Source organism: Culex quinquefasciatus, chromosome 1 (assembly GCF_015732765.1).
Source record: "Culex quinquefasciatus strain JHB chromosome 1, VPISU_Cqui_1.0_pri_paternal, whole genome shotgun sequence".
NCBI classification, from domain to species: domain Eukaryota; kingdom Metazoa; phylum Arthropoda; class Insecta; order Diptera; family Culicidae; genus Culex; species Culex quinquefasciatus.
This window is the reverse complement of record NC_051861.1, coordinates 13989466-14008015: the sequence shown is the minus strand read 5'-3', so window position 1 is coordinate 14008015 and position 18550 is coordinate 13989466. Positions and strand designations below refer to the sequence as shown.

Below are 18550 nucleotides of genomic sequence, written 5' to 3'. Positions count from 1 at the left end.
TGCACAAAGCAACTGGCCGCCTCCGAATGTTAACTGTTCCAGACGCTGATGTCCTAGCCGGTGCACACGCTCGATCAGATCGAGAAGCAGAAGCGGGTAACGACGCCGCAGAAGGATTTTGCCATCGTGACCGGGAAGCTAACGACCGAGGTCAGCGATCTGGAAAAGACCTTTAAGGTGATGGGCATTCCCATCAGAAGCGGACCGGAGCCGGTTCAGGAACTCGGCATTTTCTCGCTGGCAACATTTCTTAGTTCCACCAATGTGGCTACGGTTCGAAACAAAATTCAGCCGATGCTTAAAACAAAACGCTAATAAATCGGCCCTCATGCCACCGACCGTGTTTACGCCCAGGTCCAAAAACCTAACCGACCTTTTCACCAAAAATGGTAACTCGGTGATCGAAATGCTGGTCGAGTCCAACAACGCTAAAACAATCACCAAACGGTGGCGACCACAATGGATTCTTCCCAATGGCGATGAAATAACAAGCGAAAGAACAAACTAATTCTTTGGAAAATACAACGCCTCATTATTCTGTATTTTTATTCTATATTTATTGTTTGTTGAGCTGGAGTAGTCGTCGAGCGGATTGAAAATCCACCCACTCCAATCCGGCCATCGCATTATCGCGCCAGTTCCATGAGCAGCAGCAGCTCTGCAACAATATTGCGCGTATTCCCGAAAAGGACACGCGGCATACCAGCCTCGAAACGACGCGCCGCACTTTCGGCAAATGCGCGCTGTCAAATCCCATACTGTGCGTTTTGTTTTTGTTGATCTTCTTTTTCGAATTGCATGGCATTGTTGCCGGGAATGTTTTTTATTGCACAAATAGCGCAGAAAATCGCTGGCAACAGTGTCTGCGGCACATTCTGAAATGCCGCGCGGCGTGTACCTTCGAGAGAAACGGACAATACCTTTCCCCCGTCAAGCGACGCACCAGCCGAAGTTATAGTGGCCGCCGCAGCTGATTTATCTGATTAGAAATCCCCACCTGCGTTGCGAGCCGAGCATTCTCCAGAAATAGCGGAGGAAGAACCTGCCATGCCGGAATTCTTCGAAAAGAACAAAACAACCGTCGCCGAGATGGAACCCGACTTTAGAAGTTCGTCCAAGGTGAGCGTCCTTGGGAACCTCTGCCGAAGCAACCGATTCCAGTTCCAACGCACAGTAATTATACCAGCTGATCGCCGTGCCGGCGGAAACTTCGACGGACCCGCGATCGTGCTGATCGTGGGAAGCATAAACACAAGCAGATCCGAGAGCAGATCAGTTTCAACAACTCAAAGCCAAAAGTACCAACATGCAGCTGAATAAAAAAAAACGAAATAAATAATTATTGCACTTATTTTTGTTCATGTGCTATTAGCATCGACCTTTTTCCTTCTTGTTGTATTTCGTAGAATTAAACAGTTTGTGCACTTTTAGAACCACTGCTAGAACAGTGCCGTCTTCGGGGCAAAAACGCCAGTGCAACCGCCAGCAGCGATCCAGCGATGTGGCCACGGGGAATTCCCTTGTTCAAAGAAACCGCAGCCCATGTCGTCCTCGGATCCGGATTCTTCCATCTTCTAATCCTCGGCGGCAATGGCGGGCACAACACCACCGGACGACATCGAGGACAGCTTCTCGCGGCCGGAAGCGATCAGTTTCCCGATGGACTTGCCCTTCAGCTCAATGACCTCCTTGTTGATGCGGGTTGAGTCAGCCTCGAGACCAACCGAGCGGCATTTCGAAACCTTTTGAACCTTGCAACCGAAATTTACTAATTACTTCCGGAAACATTCGCGAAAATAAATCAAAAACAATAACAAATGATCGGCATCTCCTCATTTTTGCAAATCAACACAAACTTGACAGGCGGGTGTGCGAAGGAGAAGCAAAACAAATCAATGTTTTCGACAAAGCAGGTTGAGCGCTGTCAAATGTTAGTTGACAAGAGGAATTTAATTCCTTAATACATTAAATGTGCAAATTAAATATATTAAGGCCAGTTTCGCGCCCCTCGTGGTGCAATTATATTTTCAGAAACATAACGATACACACTTGGCTCCGACAGCTCCGAGAGAGTAGACGTGTGTGACGTGCGCTAGCGGAAAACGAAAACAACAACAATGCCAGCCCAGCAGAAGCAGGAGACGCCCCGGCGGTTTCACCACCCGGCCAGTCGGCAGGTAAACAAAAGCAACCACCTTTGGTGGTGAAGAGCAACCCGATTTGGAACCAAGGTGACCTGCTTCTCTGTCAAAGATTTTGACAAGTTGCAATGGCTCCTCAAGAAGAAGAAAGTGGAATTCTACACCCACGAACGGCGGAGCGAACGAAATCATCGGGTAGTTCTTCGTGGTTTACCTGATGAACTGAAACCGGACGAGGTCAAGTACCTGCTGAAGAGGGATCTCAAGCTGGACGCGCTGGAGGTGCATGTCATCAAGCGGAAGGAAAAGTCCACCGTGGACGAAACTCCGTACATTGTGGTCTTCCCCAAGGGATACACCAATCTGAAGAAGCTCTCCACAATGAAAGTTGTGGCAAGCACCATCATCCGGCGGGAGGCCTACCGGAACAAGCGGCCGAACGTGACTCAGTGCAGGAACTGCTTGCAGCTGGGTCATGGAACCAGGAACTGTCACCTCAAGGGGAGGTGCAACAACTGTGGGGGTAGTGCGTCCATCCCTGGAATTCCCGGGACAAAAATCCCGGGATTTTTTTCCAAAACCGGGAATTTCCGAATCCCGGGATTTTTTTAAATTTTGTTCCGGGAATTCTCGAAATTGAAAACAAATCAAATTTTGGTTTGGAAATTCAGATTTGGTTGTGGAAATAGATGAATAGTTTAATACTTAGTACTCGATAAGAATTTTAAAGCAATAATATTTGTATTTGGCATGTATCAGCATTAATTTGGCTTGTTAGGGAAAATTGTTGAAAATTTAGTTTACAGATCTGCCTTGCGCTTTCAATATTTTCTTTTAAATTTTATTTATTTAAAAAAGTAAGGAATTTAGACTGCTGTTTTAGCCATTTTTTACATAATGTTCTGATTGTTTTGATTGATTTTAGTTACAACAGAAATATTACAAAACAATTAGTACACCGATTTCCAAATTTATTGCTCTAAAATCTCCTGTATCTATTCAGACTGCATTCCCGATTATCGCCAGTTGGCGGTATTGACTTAGGGATAATTTTTAAAATATGTTTTAATATAAAACATAAAATTCTAAACTTATCTAAAGTGTTGTTGTTTTAGACAGTTTCAATGAAATTGTTTATGCTTTTGTAGTCATGTTATATAAATAAATAAAAAAGAAATATATCCAGATTTTTAGGCGAAGATGGCGTTCGAATTGTGAACACCCGAAATGTCAAATTCATGCAGTGGTACCAACACTACGAAAAAAGTGTTCCATGGCATGACAGTCACATTTTTTTCTAATGTTGGTGCTACTGAGTGATTCTGACATTTCGGACGACTACAATTCGAACGCCGTCTTCGCTTAAAAACCTGGATATAAAATTGCGGTTCATTCAAATTCCAAAGCACATCAAAGAGCGATTTTTAATGTATTCAGGGTTGTTACGGAAAAGTCGAAAAAAAATCCGCGCCAGATCCGCGCCGACCCCAAAACCCAATCCGCGCGAAATCCGCGCCATATAAACAAAAATCGCGACAAACATAGAAGAGAGTAACATAATGAATGAAATTTTTAACGAAAAAATTATAATACAGAAAGCATTTGGATCAGTGCCGTTCATCAGTTTGTGGATTCATATCCCACCTGCACCAAGTGGAACCTTTTTTGTCATTTCTGAAACAATATTAGCATTTTTTGTTACAATTTAAATATCGTTGCTTTAAAAACAAATTCAGGAAAAACAATTAAATTAAATTAAAAAATTAAAACCATAAAATAAATCACCAAATTTTAAAATCTGGGGATTTTGTACTCGAAATTAAAAATTTTACTCTGGAAAATCGAAACACGAAATTTCTATTATTTTCTTCTCTGAATTTCTCTAAACTGAAATATGACTTCAAAAATGATCTAAGAAGAATCTAAGAAAATGGCAAAAAAACATAATTTATTAATTTATTAATTTAAAAATGTAATTATATAATAATTTAATGTTTAAATAATTTAACAATTTAATAATTTAATTATATAATAATTTAGTATTTAAATAATTTAACAATTTAATAATTTAATAATTTAATAATTTAATAATTTAATAATTTAATAATTTAATAATTTAAAAATTTAAAAATTTAATAATTTAATAATTTAATAATTTAATAATTTAATAATTTAATAATTTAATAATTTAATAATTCAATAATTTAATAATTTAATAATTTAATAATTTAATAATTTAATAATTTAAAAATTTAATAATTTAATAATTTAATAATTTAAAAATTTAATAATTTAATAATTTAATAATTTAATAATTTAATAATTTAATAATTTAATAATTTAATAATTTAATAATTTAATAATTTAATAATTTAATAATTTAATAATTTAATAATTTAATAATTTAATAATTTAATAATATAATAATTTAATAATTTAATAATTTAATAATTTAATAATTTAATAATTTAATAATTTAATAATTTAATAATTTAATAATTTAATAATTTAATAATTTAATAATTTAATAATTTAATAATTTAATAATTTAATAATTTAATAATTTAATAATATAATAATTTAATAATTTAATAATTTAATAATTTAATAATTTAATAATTTAATAATTTAATAATTTAATAATTTAATAATTTAATAAAGTTTAATAATTTAATAATTTAAAAATTAAATAATTAAACAATTTAATCATTTAATAATTTAATAATTTAATAATTTAATAATTTAATAATTTAATAATTTAATAATTTAATAATTTAATAATTTACTAATTTAATAATTTAATAATTTAATAAAGTTTAATAATTTAATAATTTAATAATTTAATAATTTAATAATTTAATAATTTAATAATTTAATAATTTAATAATGTAATAATTTAATAATTTAATAATTTAATAATTTACTAATTTAATAATTTAATAATTTAATAATTTGATAATTTAATAATTGTTGCGTTTAGAATTTTTGTATCCAAATTTGAGTCAAATTAAATCTAAGCAAAGACGAGCGCGCTCCAAGCAATCATTGTTTTGGCCAAAATGCCGAAGTGCGTCCAAACGTGCAAAAGAAACTCACCACTTCGCTCTTGCTCGCGCTGTCAAGCTGCCCGCTAAGCGCGTCGCTTGTGAAGAGAGGGAGAGAAAGGAAAATCTAAGCAGCTCGGGGTCGAGGCATCGTGCACAACCACGGCTCGGCCATTGCTCTCGCCTGGTCCGGCGGACGGATCGTCCCGTGACGGCCGGCAGGAAAAGTCCGTAACCTTGAAATCAAAACCGCGTGTGTGACCAGCGGCTGTCGCGGAACAACTTGGCGTCTACGATCCGCAGCCAAGCTCGCGGGGCAACGAAACCGGCAGCCAACAACGCCGGATTGGACGTCGCGCAAAATAACGGGACTGCGGACCGGAGGAGGAAACACCCCCAGCACGAACGGGGTAAGCTGCAAGATCTTCAATCCGTGGAATCGAAAATCACAACGCCATTCCACAGGGTGTTTTTGACGAGGGCGAACTCATCCCAGTCGGTTTGGATATCGGGCCGCTTGCGGAAGCCCGACAATGGTCCGACATCGGGTCGACACGTGGAGTTTAGAGGCGGAAGGTTCGGGGAACGATTCGGGCTGGCCCGTGCGGACCGGTCAAACCGGTCAGAGACAGCGAAAGCTGCTGGAGTCGGCGTGTGGCTGCGCGGCACGATCGGGGACCGCGGAAACCTGGTGGTCGCCGGCGGAGAATGCGGAAGAGGACGCGGAAGCAGCCGCAGAGCGGCGCACGTGGAGGATGCTGTAGCGGGCGAGCGTGAGTAGCGAGGGTGAAAGGAGGAAGAGCGCTAAGAAGAGCGTGAAGAAGAGCGCAAAGAAAAGCACAAGGAAGAGCGCAGAGAAGAGGGCAACAAGAAGAAGAAGAGTTGTGGGTAGAAATTTTGGGTTGAATAGATGTTTTTGCTCAAAATAACGCCTTTTTACTTCGCCTTCAGCGATCAGAGTTGGACGAGAAAGATTTCTTTGTTACAAAATGGCGCCCAACTAAAAAACCCACACAAGCTTAGGCATTTTAGTCTTGATTGTGCTGTAATGTAGTTTAATTGTCGGGAAAAGCAAGCTATGACAACAGACGCGGTCTGTGAACAAGAATTTAAACAAAACACGCAGGACGGTAAAGTTTTGGAGGAGTCTTCCAGTTAGTTGTGGTAGATTAGCTGACAAGGTCGAAAGGTGGCCATTGGGGGAGTATAGCTGGAGACGTTTTGGGTCATGCAGGAGATGACCATCTGACCAAATGTTTGAGCAGAATACGCTGCTGTGTATCGTTTAGTACCGTGATGTTTCGATCAAAACAATCTGGGGAGCCTTGGGCTTCCGCACTTTAGTATTGTTGAGTTTTTGTTAGTTTAATTATGTGGCGTAGGCCACGGGTCAGTCGGTCTCCAGCGTGCTTCCGAAGGAAGTAGGATCTCTAGAATTTTCCGTGTGGAACTTTTGTCCCACACGGAAAATTCTGCCTAAAGGTCAAGGTTGTGTTGCGTTTAGAATTTTTGTATCCAAATTTGAGTCAAATTAAATCTAAGCAAAGACGAGCGCGCTCCAAGCAATCATTGTTTTGGCCAAAATGCCGAAGTGCGTCCAAACGTGCAAAAGAAACTCACCACTTCGCTCTTGCTCGCGCTGTCAAGCTGCCCGCTAAGCGCGTCGCTTGTGAAGAGAGGAGAGAAAGGAAAAATCTAAGCAGCTCGGGGTCGAGGCATCGTGCACAACCACGGCTCGGCCATTGCTCTCGCCTGGTCCGGCGGACGGATCGTCCCGTGACGGCCGGCAGGAAAAGTCCGTAACCTTGAAATCAAAACCGCGTGTGTGACCAGCGGCTGTCGCGGAACAACTTGGCGTCTACGATCCGCAGCCAAGCTCGCGGGGCAACGAAACCGGCAGCCAACAACGCCGGATTGGACGTCGCGCAAAATAACGGGACTGCGGACCGGAGGAGGAAACACCCCCAGCACGAACGGGGTAAGCTGCAAGATCTTCAATCCGTGGAATCGAAAATCACAACGCCATTCCACAGGGTGTTTTTGACGAGGGCGAACTCATCCCAGTCGGTTTGGATATCGGGCCGCTTGCGGAAGCCCGACAATGGTCCGACATCGGGTCGACACGTGGAGTTTAGAGGCGGAAGGTTCGGGGAACGATTCGGGCTGGCCCGTGCGGACCGGTCAAACCGGTCAGAGACAGCGAAAGCTGCTGGAGTCGGCGTGTGGCTGCGCGGCACGATCGGGGACCGCGGAAACCTGGTGGTCGCCGGCGGAGAATGCGGAAGAGGACGCGGAAGCAGCCGCAGAGCGGCGCACGTGGAGGATGCTGTAGCGGGCGAGCGTGAGTAGCGAGGGTGAAAGGAGGAAGAGCGCTAAGAAGAGCGTGAAGAAGAGCGCAAAGAAAAGCACAAGGAAGAGCGCAGAGAAGAGGGCAACAAGAAGAAGAAGAGTTGTGGGTAGAAATTTTGGGTTGAATAGATGTTTTTGCTCAAAATAACGCCTTTTTACTTCGCCTTCAGCGATCAGAGTTGGACGAGAAAGATTTCTTTGTTACATAATTTAATAATTTAATGATTTAATAATTTATTAATTTAATAATTTAATAATTTAATAATTTAATAATGTAATAATTTAATAATTTAATAATTAAATAATTTAATAATTTAATAATTTAATAATTTAATAATTTAATAATTCAATAATTTAATAATTTAATAATTTAATAATTTAATAATTTAATAATTTAATAATTTAATAATTTAATAATTTAATAATTTAATAATTTAATAATTTAATAATTTAATACACTCAAACCCCGTTGGTTTGACACCAACTGTTGTCAAACGAACGGGGTCACTTTTTAGTTTGACACCCTTTTTACACGGAGTTCACACATACTACCAAACGTTTGTTTTGATAGTGTGCGTGGGCGCCGTGTAAAAAGTGACAGTTCGTCACTTTTTAGTTTGACTTTGACCAACCAACGGGGTACAAACTAAAAAAGTGTCAAACGAAAAAGTGACCAACCACCGGGGGTTGAGTGTAATTTAATAATTTAATAGTTTAATAATTTAATAATTTAATAATTTAATAATTTAATGATTTAATAATTTAATAATTTAATAATTTAATAATTTAATAATTTAATAATTTAATAATTTGATAACTCAAGAACATTCTTAAAAAATAAAAAATATAATTGTAATATGTTCGTAATTTTTCAATTTAATCATTCGTACTTTTTTACGTTTTTTTGAGTCTGTAAGTTTTGGCAATTTCAAAATACGAATTCTATTTTTTTATTATTTGAATATGTTAATTCTGAAATTCCAAATTGTTGAATTCCAAATTTCTTATTTTTTTAATTTTAACATTACATTTCACTTTTAGATTTTAGCAGATTGCTAAGTGGATTTCGTCATGTTGTGATAATTGGGAGTAGAATCAATTCTACCTGAATAAGAGTTGCAACAGATTTTTTTTAAATTTTTTCAATAAACCTAAAATTTAATAATTTAAATTTTTATATTGAAAAAACTTAGAAAATCTAAAAAGTTTCATAGCTTCATTTTTTTTAAATTCTGTGATTTTTTGAATTTTGTTATTTTGATTTTAATAAAATTTTTATTAATTTTAATTTTTAATTAGATGTTTTAAAAATAATGAGTTGTAATGCTATGATAAATTTATATAACAGATCTCAATACATTTAAAAAAAATCGCTCCTTGAAGATTATTTCAAAGTTTCGTATTAAGAAAATAAAACAATCAATAATTTTTAGAAGAAAATTTTCTTCATTAATAACTGCTTAGAAATTGACGTTTTGAACTCAACGAAAAAGATTGAATTTATTTAATTCCTGATAATATTTTCCTTTGTAATTTGAAAGAAATTCTATCGTTCTTAATTATTTTGTTTATCTAAATTGCTATCCGCGCGAAATCCGCGCCTGAGCAAAATTAGCCAGCAAATCCGCGCCAGATCCGCGCGATTCGCGCCATCCGCGCCATCCGCGCGATCCGCGCCGTCCGTAACAACCCTGTGTATTTTAAGCTAGCTTAAAAACTGCTGTCCTTGTTAAGATTGAAGTGTAAATTATCACCAATTAACAGTATTGAGCTAATTCTGTAATTTTAGGCTTGAAAAACATAACAAATATAATAAAAACATAGATTTTATTACTGCTTTCAAAAATTTCCCGGGATCCCGGGAGTTCCAGGGATTTCAAAAATATTTTTCCCGTTTCCCGGGAATTTCAAGACCCGGGAAAATTGGACGCCCTATGTGGGGGTCCCCACAAGACGGACGAGTGCAAAGTTCAAGAAGCCGAGCCGAAGCGGTGCGCCAACTGCTCTGGAGCCCACGAAGCCACGGACCGCAGCTGCCCCAAGTGTGCGGACTTCATCCGGAGGCGCCAGCAGGCGTCGAAACCGAAACCGCCGGCAAGGAAGCCGGAGAAGCAGAGTCCAGCAGTTCCGGCGTTCACGCCGGCGGAGCTCCCTCCGCTGCCGGGCGCAGTTCCGGACGGAAAATCGAAGGATCCCCCTCGCCCCGCAGGAAGAAGCCAAGGAAGCAGTGTCTCCCGAGACGGTGGAGCTACGAAGGAGGAAGCCGGGGAGGTGCTCTACAGTTCAACTGAGTTTTGGTGCATTTTCTCCGAGTACATCGGCAGGTTCAAGACCTGAAAGACCCGCTTGGACCAAGTAACCCTCGTCAGTTACATGATCTCCAAGTATGGAGTTTAAGGAGTTGTTTTTTGTTATATATTTGTTATTGAACGAAAATCGGTCCCAACCTGGTCACAGCACCTAAAAGGACCTAATGAAAATAAGTTATAAACAAAAAAAAAACATAATGATACCACCCAGTGAAAAGTTGACCTAAAGCTTCGAATCTTTTTAGACTAAACCTCAAATGCATTTTTTTTTTTATTTCAGAAGTACATTATGGGTCGCAAGATAATTATATTTAATTAGGAAAAACATATTAGATTGACATTATTAGACAAATATAAAGGGTACTCAGTCTTTAATGTAAGTCTATGATTAACTTAAAAAAAATGTATCGATACTGCACTTTGTCGATCTATTATCAGAAGCCAGAAAGAACACTTTCACGTGCAGCGTAAAACGCGCAAGCGTAAATGTGCTAGCGTTTATGCTTCGACTTGACAACTTGTCGATCGTTCGAGCGAGAACGTGCCGGGACTTCGAATTTGATGTTCAGTATACGATTTTGTATAAAACCAAAAATTTAATAGGAAAAAATAGGGTAAAAATAAGACGTAAAACACTTATATGGCTATAATCTCTGGAAATAAATGTTGGAAAAGCTTCAAATTTTGGGCCCAAGCAGTTTATGGCGCATGTTTTCGAATGGCTTTTTTTTTTAAACCGGATTCTTTTAATTTGATAGTTTTATCTGTAAAATTGTCCAAAAAATACCTCTAGAAATGGCTTTGACCACATTTACTGGTCGAAAATTGTGAATCGAAAAATAAAATGTTCGCCTCCGACCTACGGCTACAAATCTGAAATATAAAAATTGTGGGTTTTACGAGCGGTTTTCCAATGATGGAAGACACATGTATTTCAGAAAAGAGCTCTCAAAAATCAGGCTTCGAGTTCCGGGTTTCGAGCCAAAATTCAATCGAAAGAGCGCATCATAACCTACAAATTAGTAATAGGATTGTTTCCTGGGACAATTCTCCGCCGTGCACGATTTTTTTTTAGATTTCTGAAAAAAGGCGTTTTTCCAAAAGCAAACCTTAAACCTTTCTTTTGTAAGAAAGGCAAAAATCTAGAATAATTTCCGTTTCACCTGCTTCTTGAATCATCAAAATCAAAAAGATAACCTTAGGTAGGTCTTTCAAAAAGGTCTTTCAAAAAAAAAAAAATGTTAGAAGAAACAAAAATCTAACATAGGGGAACAGCATCTAATTCCAGCGTGCCTCTAATGTTGACAGGTCAGAACTTGACATTCAACTAAAACTAATTAAAAGCGTTTTCAAATGAAATCGAGTGATAAATAGTTCAATAAGAAGTGAGCAAGTAAGTTTCTATCAAAAGTTATGCAAAATAAGTTGTTTAAATAGTGAAAATCACCAAATTGGATGGAGTTAGGAGCGAGAGCTTAACCTGCCAAACATACGAGAATTTCCCCTAATCTTTGAAAAAGTGGAATGAAATTTTAAAATGCTGTTTTGACCGGGTCTGGACCAAGAAGCCTATGTATATACTCAAAAATGGGAAGTGTTCATTAAAAGATTTCGAGATACGATTTAAAAAAAAATAAAATCAGGGTTACTCGGCGCGCCGCGCGCTAAAACGGAAAAACGAAAACGAGAAAGAATTAACTTTTTTGGCTAAAACTGCGATACCTTCAAAACTTTAGCGATGACCTATACATTAGGGTGGGTACGGATTTTGAAAAGTTCTCAGATCAAGTTCTGGTGTGGTTCCCCTTGTAGGGCATACCCAGGGGGACTCTCACACCAAATTTCAGCTCATTTGGTTGAAAACTGGCTTGTCTCAAGCGGGTTCAAGTTTACATGGAAATTACTATGGGAAATTTTGAATTTTCGTTCATTCGCTCCTACAGGCCTGGGAAAACATGTAAAACTTCTAGGATGGCCAGAAATGAGCGGAATCGTCTGGAGAACAACTTTCCTAAGAGACCAGGTCGATTCGTTCAACCCCCATCGAGCTCAACGGCAGTACATCCGGGGTTTTCGGAACCAACGGTTTTCCCCAGAAAAGCATCAAATTTTCCTTAGCATGCTATGAATGCTTGATGAACACCGCGACGCCACGTGTCTAACAGCTACCATGTGAATGTAAAATTTGCACCATAACAGTTTTTTTTTCTTATTGGAGGTTCAGAATACAGCTGAATAGTATCCTGATCACCATGAATGATAATTCTATGGTTAAAAAAAAGTAATTTTTTATAGGCGATGCTAATCCACGTGGTAGCTGTTTGACATGTGGCGTCGCTGTGTTCAACAAGCATTCATAGCATGCTAAGGAAAATTTGTTGCTTTTCTGGGGAAAACCGTTGGTTCCGAAAACCCCGGATGTACTGCCGTTGAGCTCGATGGGGGTTGAACGAATCGACCTGGTCTCTTAGGGAAAGTTGTTCTCCAGACGATTCCGCTCATTTCTGGCCATCCTAGAAGTTTTTACATGTTTTCCCCAGGCCTGTAGGAGCGAATGAACGAAAATTCAAAATTTCCCATAGTAATTTCCATGTAAACTTGAACCCGCTTGAGACAAGCCAGTTTTCAACCAAATGAGCTGAAATTTGGTGTGAGAGTCCCCCTGGGTATGCCCTACAAGGGGAACCACACCAGAACTTGATCTGAGAACTTTTCAAAATCCGTACCCACCCTACTATACATGTTTAGGTACCAACATTTTTGTAATCAAAAGACACCGTCAAAACGGTGTTTTAATGTTTCATTCGAGTTTTTCAAAGATTAGGCGAGATTTTTCGGCTTTATTTTTTTTTGCTTTGAAAGACCATTTAATCACCTTTCATTTGCGTCCAAGAAGACAATATCAAAATATCAAGTATGTACCTAATCTCAAATTTCTTTGTAATTAATTAAAAATTGATACATTTGTTCAACAAATCTCCAAATGTTAGATTACGCCCTAAGAACTTTTCTTGTGTTTACAAATATTGTGTGGCCTACATATATTTGAAAAATATAATAAATGATATGCTAACCTTGTCGAAAAATATGTGTGAAACAAATTAAAATCCTATCAATGTGACCCCGGTTTATGGTTCCCCGAAAAGAGTGGATAAAACGTTGTTATTTATGTTTTAGTAATTTTCTTCAAAATTTGTGCCATCTTTTGCAAACTATTGACAATAAATTATACATAATCTCATTTTAATCAAAGGTGACAATTTGAAGCTTTTAAAATATATTTTTTTGGTTCACAGTTCAAAACAAGACTTGAATGTTAAGAAAAGAGTTTGTTTTTCAGATAACCATTTTACAATATTTAAATCATTTTTACTAAAAATTGTTTTTAAAAAAGTGCTCTGGTTCTTGAATATAATTTTTATTATAATTATAATATAATTCTGTTTCTGTGATACTTGCACAGCAAATAAAGCAGTTATCCAACTGCGTGTAAAAGGCCTGGGTGTGAAATAAACTTTGCATTATTTTATGAAATTCCTTGTAATATTACTCTCTTCAATATGTAGCCCATAAGTATGGGAAACCTACTTGACCGAAATGTCAAGCTGACATATTAGCATTAGCATTAGCAATAAAGGTCGCACAATTCCGGATGGCTGCACAACGCTTATCTTGCTGTTTAACTGTAATTAAACGTATGATAGCACTAGACTCTCATCCGGTTACAATATTCCAACACGGGAGATACCATGTTTTCCTCTTTAGATGAGCGTGTAATACTATCCAGTAAGATAAGGGCTCCTGGCCGGTACCTTGCTAACCTCGGGGATTGGAAGGTATGTTAGTAAACATCTATCTAGAATGCGCAGAGATCTCTACATCACCTAGTGGTATAGATGTTTGTAGGGAGGTTTTGGACTCAATGTTAGTAAATTGAACGTTTGTTTTTTTAAACACCATCACCACCACCACCAAAACAATACCATCACCACAAAAGCCATGCTAGATTTTAATACAAATACATTACAAAACGAACACAACAATAAAATCATCTTCCTGGCCCTGCTGCCCACACGATACTGACGTGCAATAATATTAATTACCACAATGACCCCCACTGCATGCATGACTCGAACACGAACACGAACACAACACAAAGAGAACACCACAAAAATCCATCTTCCCATCACCACTGCTTGCACGACAAGGGAATGGTGGAAAGACAAGGGGCTGGAAACTCTAATATTACTTAGGAATACTTAGTATACTAACGATATTCCAGTATACTTGTTAGTATACTAACCGAAAAACAATAAACTGTTAGTATATTAAGATACTCTCAGTATATTGGTAAGTATACTGGCGATATGTAAAGGAAAAAATAAGTATACTAACATATATTTTGATATACTGGTTAACATAATAATTGTAGCTCTAAGAGTTTCCAACCCCTTGTGGAAAGAGAGGAATCACAAATCCGTATAAATAATTTCAAGATTTTTCAGGTGTAAACCGAAAACGCGATCAAAAATTAAAGTGAAAGAATAAGACTTTTAATTGCTTATTTAATTGTCGGTGTACAAGACGCCGCACTTTTTAATCATTTTCTGACGTCCATTCAATTTTGTAGTCCAAACCCAGTCATTGAATTGGAAAAATAAAATTCTTTTCAAATTTTCTTTTCTTGATTTGTGTGCACCTACGTCGAAGACCAAGATTGTTTACTTTTTGCTCTTTGGTCTGACAGTCTTGGTCTGACAGATTTGGTCTGTCAGCTTTATCATGGATTTTGGTCTGGTCTAGGCGAGGGATAGGACACAGCACCTTCCTGTTGCACGATACTCCGAAATGTCAAGCTGACATATATACAATTATCCTTCCCATTTTATATCGGTCTGATGGCCGAGCAAGCTAAGGCGCCAGTCCTTACTGTAGGTGCCGGGTTTGAGTCCCGTCGGTTGCAACTTTATTTTTGTGTTTACAAAAATTGTACATGCAGTGTGTAATATTGAGTGTTAATTTGACGAAGGTGATGTGCATGCTTATGCATGCGATTTTACCATCGTATTTTTTGCTGTGTGGATGAGTACTGGCATTACAAATCGCGCGTCAAGTGCTTGTATTGTGATGACAACCGCACGGTGATTTTTCGTGGCTGCGTTCTTGTAAACTAAATTAAAATCAAAACTTCAGCAAATCCCACGGTTTAAATGCAAAAAAAAAAAAAAAATAAAAAAATCAGGCATTTGAATTTTCAAAAGAACAATACAAAACTCTCATTCAATTAAACCCATCTTTTTTTTCGCAGGCTTTTCTTACTCTCACACGACCCAATTTAAACCAAATCATCACACAGCATGGCAGCCTCATTCAATGCAATGTCCCCTTCCAAAATAAATTATCGGTTATTACTACTAGGAGTAGAGAGATACCTGTGTGTGGAACCCGAGCCCCTCGAAATTTCTCACTGGTTGCAACTCGTCTCCACAGACAAGTGGACGTAATCTAGTTGTGCATATAATCTCAAGCAACTGTCAAACGCGTTTAAATGCGTTATGGTCAGTTTTCAAACATTCAAAAAGACCGTTGAATTGTAAATTGATTGATTTCATCTGTTTGTCTGTGTCGTCAGTTTGGTCCGTGTTTTAATTTTTCCCATCGCAGCAAAATTTCTCCCATGAAAACACACGGACGCCTTGCCTTGCCTTATTTTCCCACACATGTATCATTATTTTATGTATTCAAAACGTTGCACACCAAAAGCTAAGAGGAGAAAAAAAACGAGACAGGAAATGCAACGTCATAAAGAATTGCCGGTAAGAGAGTGGCAGGAAGGAAGAGGGAAGAAGAAAAAGAAAAAGAAGAAGCGCGCATTTTCATCGGAGTTGCATCGCTACATCAACAACAAAACCAAAACTTGACAGAATACAATCACGAGCGCGCGCGGATAAACACGCACACTGTCAAAAAAGCGAACTCGAAGCGCAGAGTAGTAGGCCGCCGCGAGATTCTCCTCCTCGTCGCGTCAACGGTCGTTTCAGCGCGCCGCGTCCCCGCCGCCTACTTCATCTATCGATGGGAGGGAATAACACAGGAAGAGAAGGAGAGGACAAAGAAGAAGAGCTGAATGCAGCGAAGCAGGAAGAAGGCCATGAATGATCGACGAGGATACGACCGCGACGACGACGACGACGACGACGGTGAAAATGATGAGAGTTTCGCGCGATGAGAAAAAAGAGAGGACCGTGGGAGAATGAGCGATCATCCTGTGTCAAGGCTACCTGCGCGCGAAGGAGAAAGCGAGAACTGCCGAAGGAACGTTTGTTTGCTCGTAATCCGATTGCTGCGCGATCATCGCCGTTGTTGTTGTTGCTGGACGAAAAGAAAACAAAACTATCCTTTTTTTCACATGCTAAACAATCTGTGCGAAAATCTACATCCCAGCGAAAGCCGGGTAAAAATCCTAACCTAAGAAGACGAGGGCAAAATAGAAGGCTGGAAAAGGATACTTTCGTTTCGTTTCACGACCGAACCGAAGAGGTCTGGGAAAAAATGAAGCACCCTGAGAAATTCTCACAGGACTTGGGTGAGAGCGCATCGAAGCAGGCCCTTCCATAAAAATCCCATCGAACCTCACCCAAAGCAAGCCCAAACTGCCAACACGATTCAAGCCCAAAAAATTTTCGAAAAAAAGATCCCAAAATCCAAAAATTCTCATAAGAATTTGCTTTTTCCCACGCTCGCCAGCGATCGTTAGCAATTAGTTTCCACGACGATGGGAATTTTCCCAACATCGGGCAAGAGCGGCTGCCGGAGCCAAAGGAAATTCACGCGACGAGAGGAACGGCTCGTACGCGGAACCAACCGTGGAAAGTGAACCCAGGTGGCGGGGCGAGAATGAACACGCGCCGAATTCGCCGCTTCGAAAGAGGGACAAGAATGAGGTAAAAGGGAGTGAGAGCTAGTTTGCTTTCCTTCTCCTGCTCTGGCTTGCACGCATACTAGTATGAATGGAAAGGGAGAATGACAACTGGTGGAGTCGGTCTTTTGACGGATGGCGTTTTAAATCAATTTTATGACAATTAATAATCTGGGAGATGAATGGGACTTCTGGGGAAAATGTTTGTTTTTCAATGAAAACATCTTGCGGTTCTGGATTTTGCCAAAAGTCATGGTTGAAATACATGAACATTTAAAAAAAATGCATGCAATGTTTTCGCCCGGACTTTCTTCGCTACTTTTTGTGGGAGTATTGTGAAAGTTTTGTTATTTGTATTATTTAGTTATTTCTCATTTCAACTAACTTTTTCTTTCTTTTTTTAGACGCTGTCAAAAACAAACAGTGGGTAACGGTCAATCCATGCAACGACACTTGACCAACGACATTGACATAATTTCGAGAGACTTGGAGATGAATGACACCACGGTTTTCAACGACTTGAAGACGCAATAAAGAAAATAATGCTGCCAATACTGAAGTGTGATTGACTGACGTCACGAAAAAGAATTCTCGAATGTTTGCAGTGGATGGCGGTGAAGCAACGATTCGTGTACAACACCCTTGTTGTGTGGGGCACACGCATGAGAGCGTGCCAGTCTATGTAGAGAGTGCCTATTGCACTCTCGCAGTGACAACAGGGAACTGCTCGATGACAGCGTGCGGCTGTCAGTCGGGCAGTCGCATCTCAGCAAGCGGACAAGCAAGAAGCACGTCGCGGTCCGTGATCACTCCCACGTGGTGGGTGATTTCCTGGAGGCAGTTTGCGGCTACACATTTTGGCGACCGTGGCAGATATTTTGCTTACTTTATTATAGCAAATCCTGCAGTTTTCACTTTGAAATCATCCAGGAAATCACCCACACTGCGGGTTTGTTCCAGTATTTTTATTTGTTTGGGAAAGTGCCGTACGGATTGCGGTTGGTGTTGTGCGTTGGTGATGAGAAAGTAGTAGTCGTTGAGAAATTAAACAGTGTTTGTAAAGAACACCTTTGGAGAAGATTTGACGCATGGAATAGTTTGTGGTATGTATGTGTGCGAGGTCAGGAGACCCAATTTCGGAAAGGAGGAGTGAAGATTGATGGACCGCTCAAGGTGTGTGTGTGTGAGTTTGAGACCGCACCACCAGAGCGAGTTTTCGAGAACAGCTCGGAAGAGGAAGAGTGAAGTCTGATGGACCACTCAAGGTGTGTGTGTGAGTTTGAGACCGCACCACCAGAGCGAGTTTTTGAGAACAGCTCGGAAGAGGAAGAGTGAAGTCTGATGGACCACTCAAGGTGTGTGTGTGAGTTTGAGACCGCACCACCAGAGCGAGTTTTTGGAACCGCTCGGGAGAGGAAGAGTGAAGTCTGATGGACCACTCAAGGTGTGTGTGTGAGTTTGAGACCGCACCACCAGAGCGAGTTTTTGGAACCGCTCGGAAGAGGAAGAGTGAAGTCTGATGGACCACTCAAGTTGTGTGTGTGAGCTTGAGACCGCACCACCAAAGCGTGTTTTGAGACCGCTCGAATGAGAAAGAGTGTAGTTTGAGGGACTACTCAAAGGTGTGGGAGAGTTTGAGACCGCACCACCACAGCGTGTTTCCGAGGACCGCTAGGCAAAGTCATAATTTCTAAAAACATCGATCGTTCTAAGTAAAGGGAAAAAGACGAGTTAGCGCTTACTACTCAAAAATAAACAAGAAGAGTGCGGTAGATCAGACCACTCTGT

At 39.6% G+C, this 18550-nt stretch overlaps 1 pseudogene; it reads right to left on the bottom strand.

Moving 5' to 3' along the window:
* Positions 1-1332: 1332 nt before the first annotated feature.
* Positions 1333-1772, bottom strand: LOC6038286 (annotated as a pseudogene).
* Positions 1773-18550: the final 16778 nt, after the last annotated feature.